The 24,193-nt window shown below is 43.4% G+C and overlaps 1 pseudogene; it reads right to left on the bottom strand.

The window, feature by feature from the left end:
- Positions 1-273: 273 nt before the first annotated feature.
- On the bottom strand, positions 274-9,668 carry LOC136491904 (uncharacterized; annotated as a pseudogene).
- Positions 9,669-24,193: the final 14,525 nt, after the last annotated feature.

Genomic DNA, 24,193 nt, shown 5'->3' with positions numbered 1-24,193 from the left:
AGGTTGGATTCGACCCAATCTCTGGAAGCTCTAGAGTTTGTGAGCATGCAACGCCACGCACTCCGTGACTGTAGTGTAGCTTTCTGCTCCCCAAAGTACTAGTACGAACAACGTTGCTTTGGGGCTTTTAGCTGGGAAAGAAATGTAGTGTCATGTGAGGAACACAAGTGCAGAAACACAAGTATATGTACAAACCACGTCTGATAAAATTGTACCAGCACAAATGTAAGGTCACATAAAACATACAGTTAATTTGTGTGCGTATGCTTTCTACTAGCTACTAATTGAGTACTGCTGGAATAAGTAAGCTAGTATCTTCTTATGGTCGCTCGACTGGAATCCAGTGTTAGGGTCAATCAGATATGGCACCTGCAACACCATGATTATTCGTGAGTTAGAAGTTACCCTTGCCTCACCCTTTTTCTGTTGGAGAGGTAAAGTTATCAAGAATAGATGCAGTTAAACAGGTACATATGCACCGGTAACTAGAACAAATCTGATACAGGTAGATAATGTTCCCTGTAAAGAAAATAAAAGGAAGAGAAAATTGCCTTGCTAAGTTAGATAATGCACCGGTAACTAGAGAAAATCTGATACCAAAGACAATTTGCTGGTATAACCAAATAATAGCCACGAGCTGATATACCTAAGAAAGCATATCTATAATAATAGAGTTAGACAGACAACATTTCTGAGTATCAGCCATTCAGATCCTATCATGAAAATGGTCAGTTGCTACTTCTCATGCTGCGTCATATGCCTAGCATAATTACCTGCTTAGACCCCGACTTCCTTAGAAGCAATTCCGTCTTTGATGATCCCTCTCCAACGTTCTGGAGAACATAAGGAAGCTCTAATTCACACAGAGCCTCTCGAACTATCCTGGCATACTGAATCCATAACGTTCGAAGGGAGAGGGCACCACCATCAGAGACAGAAAATACAACTAACTTGTAACATGACAACAATGAAGCAGCAATTTCTCACAGAATTATTCTCATATGAGAAGAGCTCCAACTTCTCTGCAGGTACAGCACCAGCTTTGTTCACAGTGTCATTCCTCTTCCAGCTCTAAGAAGAGTGGGCACCCATCCTGTGAAAATTGTACTGAAGAGATGGAGAGGGAGGGCTTGAGAATCACACACATTGAAAAGAAATTTGTCCAGACCCGTTATAGAAAGTACTTTCATTTTACTCATCCCAGTAAGGCCTGTATCATACTTCCTTGGAAAATAATTTCAACATCATCAAGTATGAAGCATATCACCACAGTTACATAAGTAGGTAACACAAGCTTCTCAAAACAAGCAAAGCTGGATACCTCTCAAGAAGTCCAGGAGAAGGGCTCTTTCCTTGTCCATAATTCCTGAACAGGTACTTCACAATATCTCCAGCACATCCAAGAGCATATTAGAATCCAAATTTATTAGGCCGTTAGAGTAGTGAACTTGCACTGAACTATACAGAGTTACAGACAAGAACTAAATTTTTTTTATGACTAGAAAAGAACTAAGGGCCTGTTTAGATCTATTAGCACTAAAAATTAGCTAGCTAGCAACTCCAAGAGATTAGCCAATTTTTTTTTTCTAAATTTCTTGATTTAGCTATTCTCTAAAATAGAACTCTCTAAAAAAATCAGACTAGTTCAAGAGACTCGGTAAAATTTGGGTTCCTCCATATTCAAAAGCGTGCCATGTCACCGGGTCCCGACCCAAAGGCAGAGCAAGGCAGCCAGAGAGCAAAGCAAGCAACCTGCTTGCTCCTCCAGAATTGCAGCGTTTGCATTGCGCTGCTCATCTGCCTTCGTGCAGGCTGCAGGCACCTTGCCTGTTGCTTGGTGATGGACAAGCACACCTGCAGGCTCTCTCCGCGGTTCCACAATGGCCGCGTCGGCTGCAGTATACTCGTCGTTGCGGCAGCAATCGCCACCCACAGCCAGTCGTCGGTCGTGTAGGACGTAGAGGCGGCGATGCTTGAAGCGGGCATGCCGAGGCACGCCTCCACCGGCGGTGGCGTCCTCCGATCCCAAGCAGCCAGCAAGCAGCGTCTCCGACGCGACACCAGAGGACGACGTACGTGCGTGCATGGCCATGTCCCTCATGATGCTGTCTCGGGACTCACGGATGCAATCTAGATCCGGAGGACGACGACGTGCGCGGTGTCCGCGATCACGCGCTGGACGCGGTGCCGGTGTTGCGGCGGATTCGGGACCGGCCAGCGCGCCACTCTGCAGATCACGGTGAGCATTGGAGATGGGGACAACGTCTAGCCACCCGAGGGCCTGACTCGAGGAAGGGGACGCAGGACACTCAGCGTGCGCGGGAATCAGGCGTGGGGAGGCGGATAGCGAGCGCCCCCGGCTGGCTTTTTCTAGCCACCGGAAAGAACGGAATAGCTAGCGAGCTAATTTAGAATACCGGATAGAGGATCTGTTGGAGGCTGATTTCTTCTTCAGAAACTCTAAATTAGACTTTACATCAAGAATAGCAACTCTCTTGTAGTTGCTCTAATAGCTAATAGCTACTAGTTTTTAGCTAGCTAATTTTTAGCAGGAGGTTGTTTGGATAGTGAGTTGAAGAATGAAGATGTATATGAACTATTAGAATCTATTAGCAACTTTAAAACTGCTAATGGAACTAATAGTTAGCAGCCCTCTAGCTAATAATTAGTAGATTTATTAGCAAGTCTGTTTGGATCTACTAGTACTAATTTTAGCTGCTAATTTTTAGTGCTAATGGATCCAAACTGACCCTAAATCTAAATCTTATCTTATAGCTATTAAACACACTGTCTTTCTGACCGCAGACCAAAAAGTTTCAGATAGCGGATAGCAAACTAGAACAGCATGAACAAAGTGTGCTTGGATTCCCATCAAACCAAAAGAACTAATCGGAACTTACTACTTTCAAACATTGAGATACCAGTACTAGTGTCAACAAGCAGTGGAAACCTGCGTACAGATACTACAGTTCAGTGACAGTAAGCAGTGTATCAGAAGATTTATGTTTATGACTCTGTGAAGTAATGCCAACAATGTTTAATGAACAAACACAGAATTCAGAAACTTTCCTAGATATATTCACTTGAAGCATTACCACATCTATTAGTAAATAGTAATATTTAGTAGGCGAAGACATACTGCTCCTTCCCTCCAATTTTCTTGACCACATCTCTGTGCCTTAGTGACCCTTTTGGACAAGGATAAACCTGAAACGTTAGGAACAAAAATTGGTGCCATTGAGAAGACAGCATCAGAATTTTACATCAATAGCCAGCACTAACTATAATGCAAGTAGAGCCGGTGCAGTTAAAATGGTTGCATGGTTTTCCTAAGTACTAGTAATTCACAGTATCATGCTTCAATTACAGAACTGAAGGAGCATTGTTAGACAAGGTTCAGCACCTCTGCAGAAAGATCAAGCTCAGTCATGGCCTCCCGAACTCTCCTACAGAAGGGACATGCCTCTTTGGAACAATAACAAGGGATTCAATCAGTACATTGCAGAAACCAGAAGTACCAGCCTCCAACCATAGGTAACAGAATTTATCGTTTTACCAAACTCATACAATTGAAGAGTTGGAATGTCTATTGCCAAATCTATGTTCTCCCCGCTGCTAGTAGCCACTTTTGATCCCCATGGCAGTCTAGCTAAACTTGAAATCGAAGATGTCGTGACCTGGGGAACAAAAAGCAACCAAAAAGAAAGATTACGCTATTATGACCCAGAGTAAACATGAAATGAAAACTAATGAATACGATGTCAGAAGTAGCAAATACATGGGACTGGTCAGAGGTTCCCTTTTGTGAATTTATTACGCAGTGTACTTAATCTAGCCATCTGATTCAGCATCCAATTGGGTTCAGAACTCTGAATTCTAATCCAAGTTAGTATTAGTTCAGGGTTCGTAATTGCTCAGCCACGAGATTTACCTACTTCCACAACGTCGTTCCGTTGCCGCGAAGGATCGCCTCCCTGCTCACAAACTCACACAAAGCAAAAAACCAGTTTTAGCGATGCCCAGCCTAACCAAGCCCGAAGTTGGGCAACCGATAAATCCGGACGCTAACTAGTTACCCCGAGGAGTTTGAGGAGCGGACACAGGAACGACAAGACGCTGCCCGAAGTTGGGCAACCGATAAATCCGGACGCTAACAAGAAGCTGCATCTGGCCTACGTATCGATCAGGCCCGCATCCCGCGCACGCGCAGCCGACCAGGCAGAACGTGGCATGCATGAAATCCAAAATTGCTGATAGCACATATCCCATGCTTTTGAAGTAAAAAAATCGTAGCTTCTAAGCCAAGTATTCTAATTAAAATCTGATTGCACCATCGTGTTTCTTGCAATAAAATCTTCAAAACAAGACCCACATGGATACATTTCGATAAACTTTTTTTACGAACATTTATCTCATGATGGTAAAACAATTTTTTTTATTGAGTACAACGATGTTCTAGGTCCATGATAAAATGTTCCATCTTTATAAAACAAATGTTCCGTCTTCGTAAAATAAATGTTCTAAGTTAACAAGAACAATACTTCAAATTTAGGATTAAAAAATCTAGATTCGTATGAATGACATTATAATATCTATGAAAAATAGAAAAAATGAATGATGAAATCTATGAAATTTAGAAATAGATAAATAACATAACATAACAAAAATAGGATAAATAATAAAAGATAGAATAAGATATAAGGGAAATACAAAAATAATAGAAAGGAAAAAATCCACATAAAAAGGAGAAAAAACAAAGAGAACAGCACATCAATATTACTTGAATATTATAAAATATATCATAAAACATCTCACGGGTATTATGTGAGTATTTAAAGATAATCGGCGAACATCACATTTATGCTATGTAGACATCTCAAAATACACCAGAGAACGTCACATGTTGACTATGTGAACATTACATGTATAATGCATGGACATCACAAAAATACATCGTAGAACATACACATATAATATATGAACATCATATGTATACTACATGAACATCACAATAATACATTATAGAACATCACGTGTATACTACTTGAAACATCACAAAAATACATCATAGAACATCACGTGTATACTATGTGAATATCACAAAATATATCGTAGGAAATCACATATATAGTACATGAACATTGTAAAATACATCATAGAACATCACTTATAATGAAAAATAAAATCACTAAATATATCAAAAACAATATAAATAATTTATAATATACCTCATAAATAGTATGAGAGTAGTCTTATTATGCAATAGAAGAAATCATTTAAGTGGATATTACCACAAGATCATAACACTATTGTTCAGCCTTCATAACACAAATGAAAAAAAGAGTTCTGCCTTCATAACACAAATGTTCTAAGTTCAGATGAACAATAGTTCAAATTTAGGGAAAAAATTCTAGGTTCATATGAATGGTATTATAATATCCATGGAAATAGAAAATAATGAGTAATAAAAACTAGGAAATATATAGAAAAGGATAAATACATAAATGAAAATAGAAAAAAAATAATAATGAAAGATGATAGAATAAAGCATAATAGAAAACAAAAAATAAAAGCCATGTAATAAAGAAAATTTAAAAGAACATCACATGAATATTATTTAAACAACCTATAAGTTATGAAATATTCCATTTGTACTACAAGAAAATCATATATAGAAAACAAAAAAGTAAAACATCGAAATAAAAAGATAATTAGAGTAAAGCTAAAAGATAAAAATAACAAAATAAATGAAATGAAAATAATAAAATGTACATAATACATAAAAGGAAAGATAAAAGAAAAAATAAATAGAAGAAAAGAAAGAAAACACGTAATAAAAAAATAAAAAAATAAAAACTAGCATACCTACCTGAAGAAGAAGAAAGGAAAGAGAAGAAAAAATAATAAGAAAAAAGAAATACAGAAGAAAAGAATAAGGAAAAAGGAAATAAGAATAAGAAAAACAAAAGAAGAGTAAAAATAGAAAGAGAAAAAAGTTAATTGTCTGCGCTTCACGAGGGAGGAACGTGCGGGAGCACGTGTTCCGTCCGTGTCGCCGCTCCTCAGGCAGAGAAAAAACATTATTCGGGAGAAAAACATTACAGGCTGAAAACGAATTGGGCCGTCGGATTAAAGAAACTAGCAAAAGAAGCCTGCTCGGGAGCGGGGTCGGCACAGTGCTGGACACGGAGAGGACAATATTTCTTCCACGTCAACTCCACCAGCATCTGAACCTTGTGTCCGTTCCGTGCCCAACCAAACTTTTACCGACCTGACACAAACAACACACTCTGCCATCGAGGCTCCTTCAATCTCGTCAGTCGCGCTCAGGCTAGCCCCTCCTCCAAATCAAAATCATCAACAGCTGGCCAAAGCGACGGGTCGACCGTGCTGTTTATGTATGCGTACATAATGCATATGGCCATATGGGACCATGCAACCATTACCGAACGATGATATATACGTGCACATCAATCGCGCTGTTCGTGCATCTCTTTCGCCATGGCTTCTACTAGCACTAGCTGTCACTCGCGGTGCAACGACCTGGTGGCCTGGACACGGAGACGTACGTGGACGCACGAACGATGCATGCCACCGATCGACCTGCTGGCCATCTTGTTACCACGTAGTACTCGCTCTGTCCCGAAAAACATACAACTATGAGTTACATGTCAAATAAAGTTGTTCATATTTGATTAAATTTTTAATAAATAATATTCATATTTATGACTCTAAATTAATTTATTATAAAAATATATTTTATATTTGATCTAATGATATTTATTTGATATTATAAATATTTATAGTTTTTTTATCTATAATTGGTCGTGCACGGTCTTTGTCTGTGCGCTGTAGTAAGTATAACCTACTAGTAGCTAGCCTGAGCTAGCTGTAGCCTAGTTCCGCACACTGCACGGCCGGCCTCGCCCAGCGCCGCGCCATCTATCAGACATCATCCAGATCATCTCGTACAAGTACAACTATAGCTAGAACAGTAGTATGGAGGAGATGAGGAGCACGGACGACGTACGTACCGATGGGCGATGGCGATGGGACGCGTGCGACGTACGATGGATGCGCTAGCTCATGCATGCGGCGGCCCTCCGGTCGATCCTTTTCTTTGACCGGCCGGTCCGCCGTCCGTCACGTCCCAGTGGTACGCGCGCGCATGATTGATGATGATGATCCAACCGGGCCGCCGGAATCAAGGCAGCGTCAAGATCGGCCAGCTCACTCGAACGCGCTCCGATCGGTCGATCCCGGCCTCGCGCACGGCGCACGGAGAGCCCGTAGTACGATCAAGCGCGACGAACCACACCACACCACACCCACCGTAGGACTGGGACCGTTGCTGTTGCTGTTGCTGTAGTTGCAGATAGGGGGCCTCGCCTCGCGCCGCGCACGGGCGCGCCTGGCTGGCACGGGCCACGCCCACGGCCACGCCCCGGGCGGTGTTGGCCTACCTCCCGGCGGGCGTCGTCCTGCGTCCTGCATGAAAAAAATTCGATGCAAACTGTACCCAGTGTGTCTCCTTGCATACATGCTATGATAGTTGCTAGTGTGTCCGGTCAATATGATCCAACCGCATACCTAGAACATGTATGTTGGCATGTGGCTTCGGTTGCCTTCCGTGCCTGTTGCTTTTCCGCCTCCACCATACGTGGTTGGATCGTGTTGATCGGACACGTGACAACTATCCGTAGCACGTATATAGAGAGGTAACAATTTGCACCGAATTTTTTTTTCTGCGGCCCGGCGGGCGTCCGTGCAGTGCATGCATGCGCGCCACCTCCACGGCTCCACGGTGCGGAGCGGATCGACTAGTCAAGTGCGACCGCGGTCATGTCAGGAGGGGTCGACCGGGGGCCCGGCGCACGGAGCCGGGTGACGCAGCGGCTGCCGCGGCTACAAGCGCCGCTGCCACCACCGTGTGTGGCTCTCTTTCGGCCGACATGCCCGGGGTTTCCGCGCTACGTACGGCCGTACGGGGGCAGCAGAGGTCGAGGGATCCACGCACGCTTCGAATAGCTGCAACATTCTCTTGTGCGGCTAGCTATAGCAAGGACAAGCCGCCAGCGTACGTGTACTGTGTCATACTAGACTACTAGTAGAGTCGATCGATCGATCTAATTCAACGGGCCGGCCGGGAAGACGCACAATTGACTCGATCCTGAGACACTAGTGACTAAACTGCTGATGTCTAACCTCATCACTAATGGTATCTCACTGTCACTGTGATATAGGGCGCGTATGTCTCTTAACTTCTTTCTTAATGGAACATGTGCTAAGCACGTTCTCGAAAAAAAAAAATGCTGATGTCCCTAGGAATTGTACGTAGACGACCGAATTCCGTGTACATATATGAGATAAGGATGATGATTATATGAAAACAGCCACTGCTTGGTGAGATATACTCTACTAGTAGCATAGTATATCATGAATGGTTGGTTGGGTGTGTCGTGCTCCACCAAACGCGGATTATGGGAACAGGGAGAGCATGCAGATGCAGCGCGTGTGGGGTTCGTCAGTAGTAGTCGTCGTGACCCTGATTCCCAGCACTGTTACTGATCGTCATTCGCTGCTCCGATATTTTGCCTACTCCTACATTTATATGTGCTCTTATCTAGGATGAAAACGGTACGAATATTTTCCAACCGTATTCGAAACCGAATCCGTTTAGAGGGGTTGAGATCTGTCCGTATCTGACTCCGGATATCCAACATCCGATACCGTATCCGTATCCGTATCCGAATACTCAAATCGCATATTTATGATGTCGATATCCAATCATATCATATCATATCCGACATAGTTGACACTATCCGTATTCGAATCCGAATCCGGACAGAAATGTGAAAACAAATATAATATCGGTGATATCTGTCCGTATCCGATCCGTTTTTATCCCCCTCTTATCCCTCCACTCCACTTACCTTCCTGAGGCATTAATTTTTCCTTTATGTGTAGGCAAGTCATGGCAAACAAACGATGGGAGAGAAGTTGTATTTCTAGGCCAACCATCACCGAAAACTTCGCGGCCGATAATATAAAGAACTGCCTTGTGTAGGCTCTAATCAAAAACAAAAGGGAGAGATTATTCTAGGCCACGTGAACTTCCTTGTATGGCCTTGTGCTCAAATTTCATTGCCCTATATGGCACTAACGTCCGTTTTGTTAGTTTTCTCAATTAAAAAGTGGGTCCCTTTTGTCATATTGTGTTTGAGTAGATAGAAATACCCCTAGCCTCCTCTCCCTTCTATCTCGTGAACGACCGAGCTCGTAAAAAAAGAATGACTCGTCCCCGAGCGGAACCCTAGATCGAGGATTTAGGTGTGTGGCGGACGCGATAGGGGGTAGGCCGGCTGCGTGGATTCAAGGGGCCTAGCCGGCGGCGCTAGGTGGCAAGGCCGGTGGCGCAGCAAGGGCCAAGGGGAGATGCCGGCGGCGTCGCCTCCTGCAGGTGCGCAGCTAGGCCCGCGGCCTACGGCGCAGCAAGGGGCAAAGGGCCGCGGCCAGCGGCGCCACCTCCTACATGGGGCGTGGCCAGGCCCGTGACAAGCAGCCAGGGTGGGGCGCGACGCCCTGCTCCTGATGGCCGGGGACGAGGCGGAAGCTGAGGCCGAGGGCGCGGTACCGATGGCGCCGGAAACACAGCATGGAGCACGCATTGACTCAGATGATCGGTGAGTTCCCCATGCTTGTGCCCTAGTTCAGTAAGATTAGTATAGCAGGAAAATATATGACAATATCGTATCTAAAACTAGTTCCTTGTTCATGTATAGGTTGGATCCAAATTCAAGTTTCTATCTCAAAATTAAGTTGCTTGTGAAGGGGACTGAGACGCCTAAGAGGGGGGTTGAATTAGGCAACTTAAAAAATACTTCTTAAACTATGGCCTCTTTTTCTAACCTTAGCAAAACCTATGCAAAAGATAAACTATCTAAATGTGCAACTACGGTTTTGATAGTGTGTTGCTATCTCTACCTCAAAAGGAGTAATACAATCAATGTAAATGCGGAAGCTAAAGAGCAAGGTAGAGATATGCAAACTCCCATCGACGACTCCAGTATTTTAACTGAGGTATCGAGAAGCGCGCAAGTTTTCCCCTAGTCCTCGTTGGAGCCCCTCACAAGGAATCCCTCGCAAGGGCCAAGCTCCCGGTCGGGTAACTCCGTGGATAGCCTTGGACCTTCCCCACACATAAGCGGGCCTCTGACGTGCCTTCCGGCAAGCCTCTCCCGGATGCTCTCCCACCGTCTTCACTATCAAGCTTCCGACCGAAACGCCGCGGGCCTTGTTCCCTCCAGTACACGGTGGCGGCCACACCACAATCGCGGTTGATGTGATCTCACAAGACTACAAGCCCCTCCAATGTACAACAATGGTGCACGCAAGCACCGAGTGATAAGAGAAATGCAAACCTCACTAAACACTAGGCCTAAACCTAGAGCAAGCGCATAAGCGGTGGTCTAATCAACTTAAGCACTTCGTAAAGCACCTACGCTAATCACCTAATGAATCACTAAGTACTATGCAAGTAAAGATCACTAAAATGGTGTATTAACACCCTTGGTATGTTTTCTCAGCTCCACACACTTCAAATGGCCGGTTGGGGGGGTCTATTTATAAGCCCCACTGAGAAAGTAGCCGTTGGGGATGAAATCCCGCTTTTCTGCTACTGACCGGACGCTGATCACGTCCTGATCGGACGTGTCTGGTCATCCTGACCATTGAAGCTGCGAACAACTGATCAGATGCTGCCAGTGTCTGGTCACCTGCCACTGGACGTGTCCGGTCGTAGTTTTATCACTCTGGAACCTCTCTATACTCGACCGGACTCTATTGTCCTATGTCCTGGTTGATCTACCGCCAGCGTCCGGTCTAGCGTCCGGTCATGCCTGTTGCCGAGCCTCTTGATCGGAGCATCCGGTTACTTTCCTCCTAGCGTCCGGTCCAGTGTCCGGTCACCTCTGTGAGCTTGTTTCTTCGCAATCTTGTGTACGGCTTGGTTCCTATTTTCGTGCTTGGACTTTTCTTGATATCTTGGGTCTTCTCTTGTGCTCCTAGGGTCTTGCTTATTATGTTGATCATCGGATTACCACGTCACCTTCGTCCAAGTCACGTCTTGCATCCTATTGAACTACAAAGCAATCACTTGCAAGTTTATTAGTCCAATTTGGTTGTATTGGTCATCAAACAACAAAATCCAAAGTAAATGGGCCTAGGAGTCCATTTTCCTTACAATCTCTCCATTTTTAGTGATTAATGACAAAACGACCAAAGCAAGCAAATAATAAAAATTTGGAAATTTAAAAACTACCTACTTGCTAGGATGCAATGCAAGGGGCAAGGTTATATGATGCTAAAAGATACTACTTGTAAGACTAAAAGATACCACTTGGACACTTATCTTGCCCTTGCAAATGTCCCCATGTGGCATTATGGATTTAAGCCTTGCTTCCTACAAATTCTCTCCATTACATAGGCAATCCATAATCCACTATCCTCCCTTTCTCGGACCATTACCACTTGTTGACACCACTTGTAGACCATTACCACTTGTAAATTATAATGATCTAGCTTTTGGTCCTACAAATTAATGCTTGCTTTTGGTCCTCTAAATTCTCCCCCTTTGGAATCAAACACCGAAAAGGAAGACATTAGTAGCACAAGGGAGGGTCAAACTTTGTAAACATTTATGTGTAGAGTGGAATAGGTCACAAAATTTAACTCTCACATTATATGGATTAAGCTCCCCCTAAATATATGAATACATATGGTAGAAAGCAAGGCATATGCATATTTGGCAAATTATTTCTCAAGGGAATTTAATCTATATAATGCATGGAGAAAGCATATAAATATCAAAAGGAACTCAACATGATCATATCGGTTTAGAAATACCACATGTGGAAACCAATTTGATTTCTACCACTTGCAATAGGTGGTGGATATTTGAAGTTTGATGCTTAACTCTGAGGACGTCCATTTTCCTTGCAATGAGACTACTACACACATGATAAGCTTGAAAAGGTGTTAGTCTTAAAGCATTCAACTTGTAGAGCAGCCTTCCCCTAAATTTGTGCACACAAGTGTGGGATACTTGTAGAAGTCATGCACATTGATTTTACAATCAATAATACCACTTGAAAGATGACATCTCATGAATGTGAGAATCATTTTCGAAGATGATATTCGGGAGAAATTATCTATAATTTAGACTTTGGCACATATTAGATGAACAATTGTAAGACAAGCTATGTGCCGTGCTCCTAAACAATTTTAAACCATGTAGGTTTGCTCCAAGGGTTAAGATTAAAACCGAGCAGGCCTACCATAAGATATACCTAGTGTATGCATGACAAAAGGTATAAGCATACAAATGCAAACATAGGCATGAAGAGTAACTAGATGCTTAAAGATACCAATTTGTAAGAAATACCACTTGTAGGAAATGCAAATTGATACTACTTAAAGGAAATTGAATCTAGTTACCTAACATGGGAAGGGGAATTTGGGTCTATAGTATTCACTAACCCACTTGGCAATGATTTTGTCCATCATGATGCACCCCATGAAAATGCATCCATACTTTGCCAAGTCTTCAAATTCCCCGTTGTCCATCGGACTTCTCACTTCCCTTTCGAGATCCAAACCTTCTTGGTGCTCTTCATGTTGGAAATGATTTCCTTTGGCATCCCAAAAGCGTTTGACCCCATTATTGGCTTGCTTGTTCACCTTGATGGCCACCACCTTGTCATTTTTCTTCTTCTTTAATAAGTATGGTGTGGAGGCCTTCTTGTCCACCTTGTTGGTGTAGGTGTTGGAGAGCTTGCTTGCTTGCTTCTTCTCTTTCTTCTTTGCTCCTCCCCCATTCTTCACCTTGCACTCATAGGACTTGTGACCTTCCTTATGGCATACATAGCAAACCATGGTTTGTCCTTCATTAAGCTTCTTCACTCCCTTGACAGTGTTATCTTGATGAAGTTGGGCTTGCTTCGCCTTGCCTTTCACTTGAGTCAAGTCCTTGGTGAGGCAAGCTACTTCTTTCTTGAGTTTCTCATTCTCCTTTGCAACCTCTTTTGTGCATGTATCTACAACAACTTTCTCAACACAAACTTGGTTGCACAAAGATGAGTCTAAACATAAATCATTACAAGAGTAGAGGCATCCTTTTTAGACATATTAAAGATAGAACTTTTCTTTTTAGATGCCTTGGTGGGGGTTGTACTAACTGGCGTCAAGATTAGCAACTTTATTAGTTAGCTCATCACAATGTTTGCACATGGTTTCATTTTTGCAAGCAAACTTTTATAAGCATCTTGTGTGCTAGCTAACTTTTCTTTTAATTTTTCATTTTTCTTTACAAGTTGCTCATCATTGATTGTGAATGCATTTGTTGTTGCACTAGCCTTAAGTTGCTCAATTTTAGTAGATAGTTCAACATTGAGATTAGCAAAGTTCTCATATTAGTTCAAGCAAAGTTTTGTATGCTTCTTGTGAACTATCTAGCTTTTCTTTTAATTTTTCTAGCTTCTTTTGTTGACTGGTGCAAACTTTAGCATAATTAAGATTTTGTTGCACAATTTCCGCATAAGAAGGCATTTCATCACTATTATCACTCTCACTAGAGGATGGGCTTTCATTACCTCAGTGCCATAAGGCACATACGAGAAGAGCTTGATGATGAGTGCTTGCGCCCTCATCTCTTGTGATGGTGTTCTTCTTCACTTGAAGAGTCATCCCATGACCTTATTGATGTGAGGGCTTGGTTCTTGCATGCCTTCTTCTTTGTCTTGGATGTGGGCTTGTTTGGACAAACTTCCATAAAGTGCCCCAACTCACCGCATCCATAGCATCCTCTCTTTCTTTGCTCATTTCTTTGATTTGTGAAAATGAGATCTTAGATTTGGATGGGCACACCCTTGACATTGAGCCTTTGGATCATCTTCTCCACTTTGTTGATTAGTTTGATTGATTCTTCATCAAGGTCAGAGGTGGAGGAGGAAGATTCATCATCTTCACTTGAATCTTCATCATCATCATCATCATCCTCATCTTCTTCTTCATCTTCACTTGAGGAGCTTGAGCTTGAGCTTGTCTCAACTTGCTTGCCCTTCATCTTCTTTTTCTCGCTACATACGAGAGCTTTGCCTTTGCTTTATGAATAGGCTTCTTCTTGGACCCATCTTGCGTGATATTTCAAATGCCACTATCTTGCCAATGACTATGGTCAGGGTCATGGTGCTTAAGTTCTTCATGTTGTGAACGATGGTGATGATGCTTGCATATTTCTTTTGTGGTAGCATGGAGATGATCTTCCTCATGATGTCCGCATCATCTAGCTTTGTTAATCATATTGAATGGAGCTCATTGATAATTAGATTCAAATAAGAATACATATCACGAACAAGCTCATCATCATTTATTGTAAAGGAATCATTATTTTGTTTAGCTAGACAATGTTTTAGCTCCTAGACATTAGATGTGTTGTCATGGAGCTCTTGGAGTTTTAACCAAATTTCATGTGCCGTATTTAAAGTGAACACTTGGTTAAACACATCCATGCTAAGAGATTCAAACAAGCAATTCTTAGCTCTAGCATTGAAATGAATTTCCTTTTCTCCACTCTTTGTGGGTTTATCGAGATTTTTAATGGGTTTCATCCCATCATGAGTGACTCTCCAAACTCCCAAATCAACTGCTTCAAGGTAGCAAGCCATTCTTGCTTTATAATAGGAGAAGTCAGTGCCATTCAAAGTGCGGAGGCCTAGAGGTATCCATTCCAAACCCTCTAAATAGCGTCGGCTCAACGACGGTTAAGCCAAAGGTCCAAATTAGGCCAACCGGCTCTGATACCACTTGAAGGGGACCGAGACATCTAAGAGGGGGGGGTGAATTAGGCAACTTAAAAAATTACTTCTTAAACTATGGCTTCTTTTTCTAGCCTTAGCAAAACCTATGCAAAAGATAAACTATCTAAATGTGCAACTACGATTTTGCTAGTGTGTTGCTATCTCTACCTCAAAAAGAGTAATACAATCAATGTAAATGCGGAAGCTAAAGAGCAAGGTAGAGACATGCAAACTCTCATCGATGACACTAGTATTTTTACCGAGGTATCGAAAAGCGCGCAAGCTTCCCCCTAATCCTTGTTGGAGCCCCTCGCAAGGAATCCCTCGCAAGGGCCAAGCTCCCGGTCGGGTAACTCTGTGGATAGCCTCGGGCCTTCCCCACGCGCAAGTGGGTCTCTGACGTGCCTTCCGGCAAGCCTCTCCCGGATGCTCTCCGCTGTCTTTACTATCAAGCTTCTGGCCAAAATGCCATAGGCCTTATTCCCTCTAGTACACGATGCCTGGCCACACCACAATCGCGGTTCGTGTGATCTCGCAAGACTACAAGCCCCTCTAATGTACAACAATGGTGCGCGCAAGCACCGAGTGGTAAGAGAAATGCAAACCTCACTAAACACTAGGCCTAAGCCTAGAGCAAGCGCATAAGCGGTGGTCTAATCAATCTAAGCACTTCGCAAAGCACCTACGCTAATCATCTAATGAATTACTAAGCACTATGTAAATGGAGATCACTAAAATAGTGTATTAACACCCTTGGTATGTTTTCTCAGCTCCACACACTTCAAATGGCTGGATGGGGGGGTCTATTTATAAGCCCCACTGAGAAAGTAGCCGTTGGGGACAAAATTCCGCTTTTCTGCTACTGACCGAACGCTGATCATGTCCTGACCGGACGCATCTGGTCGTCCCAACCATTGAAGCTGTGAACAACTGATCAGACGCTGCCAGCGTCCGGTCACCTACCACCGGATGTGTCCGGTCGCAGTTTCGCTGCTCTAGAACCTCTCTATACTCGACCGGACTCTACTATCCTATGTCCAGGTCGATCTGCCACCAGTGTCCGGTCATGCCTGTTGCCGAGCCTCTTGATCAGAGCGTCCGGTCACTTTCCTCCAGCGTCTGGTCCAGCGTCCGGTCACCTCTGTGAGCTCATTTTTTCATGATCTTGCGTACGGCTTGGTTCCTATCTTCGTGCTTGGGCTTTGCTTGATATCTTGGGTCTTCTCTTGTGCTCCTAGGGTCTTGCTTATTGTGTTGATCATCAGATTACCATGTCGCCTTTGTCCAAGTCACATCTTGCATCCTATTGAACTACAAAACAATCACTTGCAAATTCATTAGTCCAATTTGGTTGTGTTGGTCATCAAACACCAAAATTCAAAGTAAATGGGCCTAGGGTCCATTTTCCTTACAATCTCCCGCTTTTTGGTGATTGATGACAACATGACCAAAGCAAGCAAATAATAAAAATTTGGAAATTTGAAAACTACCTACTTGCTAGGATGCAATGCAAGGGGCAAGGTTATATGATGCTAAAAGATACGACTTGTAAGACTAGAAGATACCACTTGAACACTTATCTTAGTGCTTGCAAATGTCCCAATGTGGCATTATGGATTTAAGCCTTGCTTCCAACAAATTCTCCCCATTACATAGGCAATCCATAATCCACTATCCTCCCTTTCTCGGACCATTACCACCTGTTGACACCACTTGTAGACCATTACCACTTGTAAATTATTATGATCTAGCTTTTGGTCCTACAAATTAATGCTTGCTTTTGGTCCTCTAAATTCTCCCTCTTTGGAATCAAACACCGAAAAGGAAGACATTAGTAACACAAGGGAGGGTCAAACTTTGTGAACCTTTATGTGTAGAGTGGAATAGGTCACAAAATTTAACTATCACATTATATGGGTTAAGCTCCCCCTAAATATATGAATACATATGGTACAAAGCAAGGCATATGCATATTTGGCAAATTATTGCTCAAGGGAATTTAATCTATATAATGCATGGAGAAAGCATATAAATATCAAAATGAACTCAACATGATGATATCGGTTTAGAAATACCACATAGTGGAAACCAATTTGATTTCTACCACTTGCAATAGGTGGTGTATATTTGAAGTTTGATGCTTAACTCCGGGGACTCCGTTTTCCTTGCAATGAGACTACTACACACATGATAAGCTTGAAAAGGTGTTAGTCTCAAAGCATCCAACTTGTAGAGCAGCCTCCCCCCTAAATTTGTGCACACAATTGTGGGATACTTGTAGAAGTCATGCACATTGATTTTAGAATCAATACTACCACTTGAAAGATGATATCTCATGAATGTGAGAATCATTTTTGAAGATGATATTCAGGAGAAATTATCTACAATTTGGACTTTGGCACATATTAGATGAACAATTGTAAGACAAGCTATGTGCCTAGGGTCCATTTTCCTTACAGCTTGGTAACCCAAAAAAGCAAGAAAATAAGTCAGATGTTTTAACTTTGAGAAGGTTCTTGATTTTGACTTGACAAATTATATGGATTTAGTTACATCAATTGTTCAGTTGTACCCGTCCTGGCTATTTAGAAGTTGCACATGTCCAGTATTATGATGATGCTTTGAAAATGGAACACCCCTGGTGTTACGAGTTTGCTTAGCACCAAAATTTAGGACCAAGAAGGATTAGCTTATCAAGTTTCTGGGTTTTAAAAATGTATAACGCACGTGAGGCAAAAAACAATTTCTAGAAACAAGGATCAAACATAACTTGTATTTAGTACTTAAATAAAAATTGAAGTACAAGTTTAGTAGATGGAAATGCAACTTTAACTTTTGGAAAATAGATGTTGTTAACTAGTGTTTTGGGAGCTCAAAAATGAAATTTGACATTAAGATGAGCTCTATTCGTTAAGTTAGCAAACACCTAAACTATTGTTAAAATACCATTTTTGGCGAATTATATTGAGCAAAATTGTTAAATAGTGTTTAAATATTTTGCTCCTATGGGTTAGTATAAGGTATGGACTATTGCATGAAGTATTTGTTGGTTGAAGTTAATAAGGTTTAGATCTATTAAAAATTACGACAAAAGAGTTAATGGTTACTTAGCCTCAAATGAAATCCTTAACTTTCCTAAGTATGGAAAAGTAGTAAGACAATGCTATTTTGACATTTAATTTCTAACAAAAATGTTTAAACACTAGCTGTATGTTTTGGTATCGTTGATTGCATCAAAGTGAGTACACGAGCATGGTGCAGGTCAAAGTTGTGTTGGATGTCACGTTGCTCTCGTAAAAATTCCCCAACTTCGTTGGAACGTGCGGTAAACCACGTGTTGGTGCTCTAGTCCGTGAACTGGGGTTCAACGCGACAAGCTCGTATTGGCATCCATCTATCTCCTTCCTGGTTGCTCTTCGGTCATGGCGATGGCATTGCTAGGTGTTGGCAATGTGGACCTTACAATAGGGGAGTTAGTTGAACCTCAACTGTGATCGTTAGTAACTTTTGCTACGCTTCAAAATTCATGCACGTCACCACTCGTCGTTGTGCGGCCCATGTCTGCAGTCACCACGCGCGTGCGCTGCTGCTGCCTGGCCGTTCCTGGCCATGGCCGTTGCACCATTGGCCGACCTTGTTGGCTTCCGACTGTCGGCCGCACGTAGGGCTGTGCTGGCCACAGTGCCTTCCATAGGGCCAGGCGGAGCTGTAGTGCTGCTACGGCTGCCACGTGCGTGCTACCGGCCAAGCCGATGCCGCGGTAGTCGTCGTCTAGCCAACGTGGCATTCTTTCCGCCGCTCGAATCACCTATCGCCGAGCTGCTACCTGCCTTCGTAGTCACATCGCACTATGCCCATGTCTGGTGTCACTACCCTCCCTCATGTCGTCTTGTTGCACCGGCCCTATGAGATGGCCCCGTGCGCGACCGTTGTTCCACTGTGGCCGTCCACGCCCTACCAAGACCGAGCGGTCCCATCTTGGCACCTCACGGCACGCTCCCTCTGAGCTTCACCATGCGGATGCTCCCATTCATTTAACACAACTTTGGTCGAGGTTGTTTTAGCCTTGAAGCCACTGTCCCATCTACCTTGCCGCCGACGGCTTTGAGACACAAGTTACTACGTGTTGTTCATTTAACACACGCTAATACGTGCAGTTCGAGACACCACACCTCAATTCGGAGTTCTAGTAGTTAGACATGAAAGCCAGCTAGCAGCCCGACCCTCACTTTGGCACAACCGAGCACTACTGGCCACTAATTTGACATTTTTCTCACTGCCGGCTAGGTGCGCTGCCGTGCCAGTGAAATTGAGGTAAGGTCCAAATTAGTTCAATTGTTTGTATCCAGGAGCTCGCCTTGACCTCCTCTATCTGGTGCTCATGCCATTTGGCCAAGGTGCTTATCGAAGATGTGGTGATGCGTTGGTGTCCATCATAGAGCGCCGCCACCCTATTCAGTCGCACATGGCTAGACCACCACAGCACTTCCTAGCTTCAACCATCAGTAAGGCGTACACCACGGTGAGCAATGGATGCTTATCCGCCATCTCTACCTTGTCGTGAGGGCGTAGGCTCACTGGAACAGTCGTGCCACCACCACGGATAGTCGCTCGCCATTGCAGCTCGTGCCAGCACATCTTCGAATTCCTAACCATTGCCCATCCTTGCACGTTTAGCAGTAGATGGTGGTTGGCCCCTTACGTTCATCGTAGCGAGAGTAGTTGGACCGCCGTAACCACCATTGCCATCGGTGTGCCACGTCATCATGCGCGGGCATGCCGAGGACTACCCCATTGCAAAGGCAACACATTCTAGGGTCTTTAATGCAAAGCGTGAGTATGTAGTAATAATGTTCCGTTGCTCCACATGATTATCCAAAAGCCCGAGCTCTCTTTTGCAAAAAGCGAGCGCGCATGGGCGCCCCCAGCCTTGGGCCATTACTGGGCCACCGTGATGCGCACGCAGCTATGCCGTGCTAGGCTGCTGGGCCAAAATGGTCGCCACCGGCCCTTTTCCTTTTCTAAGCATTTTCTAATTTAGCTTCTAAGGTAAATTTGTAAATTCAATATAAAATTATGTAGTTAACCAAAAATTGTGGAACTAATTTTGTTAAGTTCCTAAAATCATGATCTATCTGCTAGTATATTTTGTTCACATAGTTTTATAATATTTTCAGAAGTGATCTAATTAAATTGAGATGCTTAATATTGTTAAAATTTAAAATTGTAGGAATTATTGTGACAAATTGGTGATAGTGTTGGATCTGAAACTTTCACAGTAAATTCCTAACATTATTAGGTGCTTACTGTAATTTTTGTAGCTCTATATAATTAGTTTGCTAGGTAGCTAAATGACCCCTAGTTCAAAAATATAGGTTTAATCAACAAAATGCCAAAACACCTTGGGATTTTAAAGCTAGAACATTTTTCCAGAGGCAAAGCCTTACTTGGCGATGTGGATACATAGACTAGTACGTTAGTCATTAAAGCTAGCTCGTTAGCTTACAGAGCATAATCATAATTCAGAGTTGTAGTTGCCAGTTGATTAATTGCATCTCTACATTGCATCCACGTATATCATAATAGGAAAAACGATGGATCATGGAGTCAACCGAGGTAGCAGAAAAGATGATGTCTTGATGATCGTGTCACTATGATGGAATGCTAACTTTTGGTTATATCTTACCTAGGCAAGCTCTAGTGCATAACCCCTATTATTCTACACCTTATTTTATGCTTGTGCATTAAGTTTTAAGGAGTTCGATGAAAACAACTTCCATATATATATATATCCTTATCCTATGAGTCCTACTAGTATGTCAGGATCATGTAGATTGCTATCATATAGGATCTGGTAGAAGTCGAGTGATTACCTATCACTCGTGAGAGAGAGGAAAGATAGTGTTGTTATTATTATATTACTATCACATGGAATATATATGAATGATAATTGGAGATCGAGCGGAATGGTACTTTGGATCTGAACTTGGTTAGGCATTTGAGCGAGGCTCAGATTGCACTTGTTTCGCCTGTATCGATTGAGGATCATCCGTTGCTACGGATGGTAGTTAGTTAATAGACTTATTATCCTGAGCACATACTTGCTTATGGGAGCGGGAAGGCTCATTGCTCTCTTATCGTGGGTTTCGGCTCTTTCTGGACCGACTGATTGGAGGCGGGGATGGTGGAGGTCTAAGCACTACACTGAGTCCGAGACTATAGAGTGGGGTCTTGGAGTCCAAGTTTGGACGGGGACCTAGACCCCTTGATAGGAGAGTGGTGGGTTGGTCTTGCTTGTGCCTGGGGTACAAGCGAGGCGTGTGTTTTAGGGTACCCAGCTAGGATACATTGGTTCACGAATCACCATGTGATATGATATGACTTGGCTATAGTCTAACACCATAGTAAGAACTGGAATATGAAAGATGGTAAAATGGTTCTGATTGCTTACCATCTGCTTGAAAGTAGCATAGGTGCTTACATAGAATGGTTAGTTAATGAACTAATGATGACTGCTAATGAAATTGAATATAAGGACACACATTTAGTAATGCTTCCACAGATGCAATAACCCACACGCCATATAGCCTTACATATCCTTGAAGTCTTTTATTTTCCTCCTATCGGGTAAGTATTGCTGAGTACAATCGAGTACTTAGGGTTTTATTCCCCTGTTGTAGGTAATTAGAGGATACTTAGAGCTGACTCTTGTGTGTGGAAACCTCTTGATGAGCTAAGAGAGGATTCCTTTCACGCTACGACCATAGTGTTTATTTATAACCCTCATGAAAGGTCTTTATAAGAAAAGATATAAAATCTGCTAGCAGCTCTTGTATAAAAATGTTCACTATGTTAATGCTCCACCATGTCATTAAATTAATCATGCTTCCTCTGTAACTCCGATAACATTGTTATATTCTGTTGTTATAATAAATTGAGGTAATATTCTTGGACTATAATAAAGTGATGTAAGAAATAACTTAAGAATGTTGTAAGCTTTATTGTCTCATTTATGGTCCTGATGAAAAATGTGGATTTTTTAGTTCTCCCTTGGGGTGTGCTCGATGGAACTGCGTAGTTTAGTGTCCTCTCTTGGGTACTTAGTGTCTAATGGAAGATAAGTACTCCTGGGAGGCATTAGATTAGGCGGTTCTACCACAGGTGGTATCAAAGCATAAATAAGGAAATAAAGCTTCAAAATCATTTTCTAAACTAAAATTTGACCACCTATTTTTGCAAAAAGTTAGGGTGTTTAGCTATGAAGTATATAAGTAGCCCTATTGCTATGGTTAAGCATCCAAAATTGGATTAACTAGGCTTTCTCTGGTGGACTGACTCTCGCATAGTATACGATCTTTAAGTCGATCGTGTGGGTACTATTTTAAGTCATTGTGACTGTATTGCTGGTATATGAGCCCTTCGTAGATGTCACACAAGTCGCATGGTGCATGACTGACCCGCTGCTATTTAGGAGTTGCTGCGGCACTGTGGCTTCGTGCTTCGTGTTTGCCTATGGTTCACGCCTGTCGTGACCCATGTCTCCCCACACTCTTTTCTGAGCTCTTGTCGGACCCTTTCCTTGTAGTCGTACTAGTCATTAATGGACTCAGACATCGCTCACCTTGAACGTGCAAAAAATTTGGTCGATTCATTTGTAGTGATCCCACGTAGGAACCTTAGTGGACTACGCAGGACCACTGACCACTCTACCATTATAAGTAGGGCCTGGCCTAGCCATTGGTACCACCACTCAGTGCACTCTAAATCACCTAGCCCTTCCTTTTGAGCAAGTTTTTCACTCAATCCTCCTTTACAACCACCGCTAGGGATGCCAGGAGCCTGGATTAGCAGTTACCGCCTGAACACTGAGGGTTTTCTCAAAATTCTGTATGCCACCCTGCAAAAGCTTGGAGTCAAAGATCGTCCTGAGTGTGAGGGTCATGAGTATGAAAAGTATGGCACTAAGCGGTGTGAAGTTACCGTCTACATTAGGAAGCATGAGGAGTTTCCCAACGTCACTAAGGCCTGGAATGTGACCGCAACTGGGTTTTGCTTCGTCGACACCTAATAAGTTGTGGACCACAAAGCCTTGCGGTACCTTTGTCAGATCTATGAAGAGCCCATTGCTCGTACCCCCATGAGGTTCTTTCCACCTTTGGAAAAGAATTGACAGGTATGGAGGGCTCGCATGGAGGCTTTGCAAGGGTGGGATGCAAAGAAGATAGTCCAACCGTGGTGCACTTGACCACGTACCTACTTGCTCTGGATGAACAGTATGACCAGCAAGCCTTGGAGCTAAGGAAGTGCCTTTGGTGAGCCGAGGAAGCTAAGATCTTCTCTAGGATGGTCCAGGTGCAGCTTGCTGAAGCGCATGCCAGTGCGACAGCCATAGAGAGCTGGGAGACTGCCATGTTAGAAGCCCTAAAAGAGGCTGAAGATCGACATGCCCTTCAATTAGGAGAGGCCTACCTTGTCACCAGGGCCAAGCGTAGGACGCTAGCCGCTAAAAGGCAGGATCCCTTGATCTTGGAGAGAATCCCTGTCCACCCGCCGAAAACAAGGAGAACTGGTGTTGAAGTACCGCCAGCACCCCCACCCTCTGAAATGTCAGAAGTAGAGCCCATGTTTCCCCTCACTCAGCCACTACCTAGAGAGGCGGTAGATCCATAGCCTGGGTGTAACAACCCAAAAATCCACACACCAAAAATCACAACTACAAAATTTTTGTGTTAGCCCTATGTGATGTTGAGTGACACATGTAGAAGCCCAACCCTAGTTTTGGATTGGATGTGACCCAACTAGGTTAAGACCATAAGCATAGTTTGGTTTTATACCACATGTGTAATTGAATTCCTAAATAAATAAATCATGCATGCATCCTTAGACCCACTTGTGATTGGATTCTTTTGCCTTATGTGATGTTTAACTAACTTACTTAATATTTATGATAAACCCTAACCAAATTGGCAACAAATAAAAGAGAAAGGAGAGAAGAGGGAGCGGCAGCAGCCCAGGCCTGCTCGGCCTTGCGAACCAGCCCGCCTGCCCTTACACACGCATAGCCCATGAAGCCGGCCCAGCATCGCCGCTCGCACGCGCACAGCCACTGACAAGCCAGGCCCTCTTGTCAGCTATCACGCGTCGCACGTAGCCACATCGCGCCAAGCGCCTGATGACCCGACCCCGCTTGTCAGCACAGTAGCGTCTTCTTCCCCTCGCCCACGCAATCTCCTCGCACGACCATAGGCCGACCAGCGTGGCAGGCGTGGGCCTAGGGTCACGCAAATCGCATGACCTTGTTCCCCCTTGCGCCACGCTTACGCTACCACGCACAAGCC

The sequence above is a fragment of the Miscanthus floridulus genome, chromosome 11, assembly GCF_019320115.1.
Source record: "Miscanthus floridulus cultivar M001 chromosome 11, ASM1932011v1, whole genome shotgun sequence".
In the NCBI taxonomy this organism is placed as follows: Eukaryota; Viridiplantae; Streptophyta; class Magnoliopsida; order Poales; family Poaceae; genus Miscanthus; species Miscanthus floridulus.
This window is presented reverse-complemented; position numbering and strand designations above follow the sequence as displayed.